The following is a 5263-nucleotide window of genomic DNA, read 5'->3' as shown; positions in this document are numbered from 1 at the left end:
GGTAACCAGTTCCAGGTCCTCCATAGGTTCAGCCTGCGGTGTGATGGACTCCTCCCTTGGGTCCTCAGGTGGTTCTGTGCCAGCTTGAGGAGGGGCGGAAGCCTTGGTTACTGCAAGGGCCTCACTCCTATGTTGGTGATTGGTGGATTTGACTGCTGAAACATAGCAGCTTTGGGCCCCGAGTTGGTCGCTGTGCACCGTGCCTGGGCCATTAGGTGTAGGGAACTTCAACAGCAGCATATACATGGAAATAAAAGCCCTCATTTGGGCCAAGGCTGGGAGGCCGAGGATGACGTTGTAGGCTTTGGGGCAATCGATGATAAGGAAGGGGGTAGTGATCGTCGTCCGCTGGGGTGCGGCCCCAATTGATATAGGGAGATGAATGCTGCCAATTGGCTGGACCACATAACCCGAGAAGCTCACAAGGGGTGTGATGCTTCGGTCGAGTAGGTGAGACGGGACCTGGAGTTCATTGAAGGCGTTAGCAAACATCACACTGACCGAGCTGCCGGTGTCCACCAGGATACACCCAACGTCGAAGTTAGAAATGTCAGCACGGATAATGAGTGGATCATCATGGGGGAGGATAACACCACGCTCCTCCTCCTCGCAGAAGGTAATGGGGGCCCAGCCAGACCTTTGGGTCTTCGGCAAGCGTCCCTGCTCGGTGCTGAAGACTTGGTGCGCATAGGTGGAGCGGACATAATGTTTGATGGAGTTGTTGGAGGTGCCAGCCAGGGTAGGACCTCCACTGATGGTGGAGATCATGTTGATCTGTCGTTGGTGAGGGTTAGGTCGGGGCGATATGTTGCGCATATAGTTGTCCAGCTTCCCCTCACGGATGAGCCCTTCAATTATGTTGCGCAACGCAACACAAGATTCGGTGTCATGGCCGCTAAATTGATGAAAGCGGCAGAAGACCCCCGTGTTTGGCATAGGCTTGCTGGATGGTCTTCGGGGGGGTGGCTTGGGGATGATAGGGGCTTCACGCACCAGGACGTTCTCATAGGTGGTGTTGAGGGTAGTAAAAACCTCGAACCTGAGCCTGGGTGTGAAGGGAAGTGGGGCCCAATCACTAGTCTTATGAAGATTGCCTCCGCTAGAGTGGTGGTGGTTGCCATGTCTGCCACGTTTGTTATTGCTGAAGGGATGCTCGTAGCTATCCTTCTGTTTATGTTGTTGGGTACCCTGGGTACTCGGAGCAGGGGTGGAATGCTGAGGTGGGGTTGAAGCGGGTGTTGAAGCAGGTGGAGGATCGGCGAAAGTGTTGCGCGCCAGGTTGGCTGGGCCACGCTTGGAATTGAAGTGTTCAGCCTTAGCATGGATCGCTGCCTGTTTCATTAGCTCTATATATGTGTTCCAACTGTTGCTATGAACCAGGTAGCGAAAGTTGGACTCGCGGAGGCCGCTTTTAAAAGCGCCGAAGGCAGCGCGGTCGTCAATGTCCGGGCAGCGGGAGTATTCATGACTGAACCGAGCTGCATATTCCCGAAGGGGTTCGTCCTCAGCCTGCCGAAGCATATACAAGTCATCGGCAGAGTATAGCCGATCAGTCTGGATCATAAAATGATCCAAGAACGTCTGCTTGAGACTATCGAATGAGTTGATAGTGCTGGGTGGAGCCTATAGAACCAATTCAGGGCCACGCCGCTGAGGGTGGAAGGGAAAAGGAGGCACATGCCTTCATCCGTGAGGCCTTTGCACCCAAGGGCAGACTGGAAGGAGTGGATGTAGGTGAGAGGGTCCTCCGTGCCAGTGTAGAAGGCGATGCGGAGTGGCTGGATATCTTTCTCCTGGTGGTAGTGGAGAATACGTTCAGTAAAGGGCCCCGGTCGTGGTTTTGCCCAGAGGGGTTGATGGCTGCAATGTTGTTCTCTCTCCAGGCGCCGGACCTTTTCAAAGAGAAGCCGCATGGCCGGGTCGGCATGAGGAAGAGTTTCAGGTGCCAAAGGCCTGGGGACGGGGCGAACAAGGGCTGGGGAATGTTCCTAATCTTCCAGCGTCTCAGTGTGGTAAGTTGGCCAGGTCCCTGAATTATAGAATTCCCAACTATCCGAGTCCCCGACACCTTCCCTGTCGGGTACACAGAAGGGGCCTGACGGAGGGCCCAGGTGTGTCATCGTGGGTCCTCGAGGTCGACATGGATAGGGATCGGTCCTGGCTGACGGTCCGAGATGTGATCCCTGCAATCTTGGTAAATTGTCACACCCCGTACCGGCTCCGCCGTAGCGCGATATTGTCCGCTTTGGGCCTAGGCCCGCACGGTTTTGTTTCTGGGAGCTCACGGAACAACTTCCCAGGGGGTCACCCATCCTGGGATTGCTCCAGCGTCCAACTCGCTTAACTTCGGAGTTCCTACGAACCCGAAGCCAGTGAGCTCCCAAAAGGCCTCACGCTATGAGGATGCGAGGTGTGCCATATAAGGCAAATCACCCCCTCTCCGTTTGGTCGATGTGGGATCTCACAATCCACCCCCCTTAAGGGATCCGACGTCCTCGTCGGCACACTCGCACCACACGGCAGAGTGACTTTGATACCAAACTGTCACACCCCGGACCGGCTCCGCCGTAGCGCGATATTGTCCGCTTTGGGCCTAGGCCCGCACGGTTTTGTTTTTGGGAGCTCACGGAACAACTTCCCAGGGTGGTCACCCATCCTGGGATTGCTCCAGCCTCCAACTCGCTTAACTTCGGAGTTCCTACGAACCCGAAGCCAGTGAGCTCCCAAAAGGCTTCCTACTAGATGGATGCGAGGTGTGCCATATAAGGCACATCACCCCCTCTCCGTTTGGTCGATGTGGGATCTCACATAAATCCTGACTGGTTCATGGGGACGGTCCTTTGGTGGGGGAACGCAAAGGAGTCGTGACTGGGTTAGCTCTGGATGAAGGTGGTCTTTACCCTTGCGAAGCCTAGATTGGGCCAGGGCACTGTGGCTAGAATGTACAGGCTGGTTCGGCTGAGTATGCCCAACGTTCTGGGTGAGGTCTTGTTGGGCATCCTGGGCGCAAGTCCTCTCTTGGTTCAGCTTTAGAGCACGATAGTCATGCTCTAGCTCAGCATTCTGGCAATGAAGGTGCTCGTATTTCTCCGACATTTTAGTAATACTGTAGCGGAGGCGCTCTACTTCTACCTGGAGAGTGGCATCTCCCGGAGATTTCCTTCGGGAAGTACCCTCGCAGGGAGTATGGTGCTGGGTATCGCGGCTATCCTCAGTCGGCATAGCAGAGTGTGGGGTGAAGAAGAGGCGACGGGGCCTGATGGGTGAAGGAGCCAGCTGGGCTGATAGAGAAAGAGGGGATTCAAGTGTCGACTTCCCACAGACGGCGCCAAACTGTTGATGCTCAAAATGGCCCGGCCAATATTGAGTCCAACTTAGTGATTAGGTATGCGGGGTCTTCAGCAGGGAAGAGGGCTGAGGCTCTTGGTGAAATAGGTTGGTGGAAAACCTGCAGAAGACAAAGTGGTAGAAGCAATCGTTAAGCTTTGAATACCGGTGTGGTGCCGGCCGAAGGCTCTCCGATGCCTAAGTCAGTTACAGGTAGTAATTCTAGTAGAGTAACAGTAAAAGTGGGAGAATAGTTACTCTTTTTACTTGGGTACTGTTCCCTATTTATAGGGAGGTGAAAGTAGGAGCTTTGCACAATGTTCCAATGTGGGACTTTGTGCAAGTCGTCATGGTGGCGACACGTGTCCTGGAGATTAGGTTTGGCAGCTGGGAGCTTCGGCAGGTGTCTGGCACTTCGGAAGTGTGTCTTCCTTCGGCAGGGGAGAAGGTGTGGCTGCCTTGGTGCTAGTCGCTTTGATGCTGGGTCTGCTCGGTTCATTATGGTGTAAACACCTACAAACAAAAACTATGGAAAACTAAGGGTCATGCTTGGATCAAACTAAGGGCTCTAAGGTCTTTACCACCTATGTTTCATACTTTGAATCACTGTACAGAAGTCGCCTTCATCGAAAAATAAGTTCGCTGGAAATCGGCTCACAATCTTTCAAATTTTCGCTAAAAATGCAAAATTTTATCTCAAACATGAGCCACTCTGTTAAATATTGAAGGTTGGTATGGTTCATGTCGGTTCCCCAAAGGGTGCCATCAAGATGAGAAAGCACGCCTGCTGTGTTTCAGCCATGTGGCGTCATGCTTCAATAAAGAGCCACCCACATAGGCACAGAAGTCTAAGCATCAAGTTATTTAGCCCTCGCTCAAGACTTCATAAGACGAAAAATCACAAGTCTATGCCTATTTGGTACCCCAACAAATTCTTTTCAGCAAACACAAACCCTTCATAAACTAAAGGCTGCCTCATCTTTTCTATTGAACAACAAGATATAAGTTTGGAAATATCAGTAACTACACTGCCAAAACTTACCGTACAACATTTTCCATAAACCTATGAACGATACTAGGCTTCACATCGCCTATTGTTATGCTACACCTTGCATGATAACTTGACATAGAGACGCTTCGTACTGTTCGGCAGCACATCCATTAGATTGCAACCCATTCCACGACCCACATACCGTTTGATAATAGATCCTTTTCTGCCCCTCCTTCTAAGTGCCTCCTTGATCGGAGACTTAGGGAACTAGAGAACTGCCATCAGCATGAAGAGAAAAGTAAAGGACATGCCCATTGTCTTTGTGAAATCACTATTGGTTAGAATGCCGAAGACAAATGCAATTCCCTAACCAAGAAGTCCCTTCTCAATCGGAAACTTGAGGGACTCTTGTTTATATTACATCTGACTGGCCAATCATTTCAAGACATGTGGAACATGGGACCTACAAGGGGAGCCCACATAGCCCAGTTAAGACATTGATGACCTTAACAACCATCAACAATAAGTCAGCCTTGGACAACCTAACTTGTCGATCTGGCTAAAGAAGTGCTTGCTAAACAAGGTAGGACACGGACATGTGGCAGCTTCTTAAGCGATACCCACAGTCCCACATAGAAACACTAACACAAAGTCCCTCACCTAGGACCTCTATAAATAAGGCACAAGTCCTAAAAAGAAAGGTAATCGTATCATTCCGCTACTTAGCCCTTACTTTGTCCTTAAGTGAACTTAAGCATTGGAGAGTCTTCAACCGGTACCACATCGGTACTCAAAGTCTTACCAATGCTCTTTGTCTTGCATATCTACATTTGTCAAAGAGCCCACAAGACTGAAGGCATCCTACTTCTAGGTTGGGTTCATAAATGGTCATCCATTTTTGGGCATCAACAACATTAGTTTCCAACATTTTTCTCTCATTGTCAC

The sequence above is a fragment of the Prunus dulcis genome, chromosome 2 (genome assembly GCF_902201215.1).
Source record: "Prunus dulcis chromosome 2, ALMONDv2, whole genome shotgun sequence".
NCBI lineage: Eukaryota > Viridiplantae > Streptophyta > Magnoliopsida > Rosales > Rosaceae > Prunus > Prunus dulcis.
Note: the sequence above shows the minus strand (reverse complement) of the source record.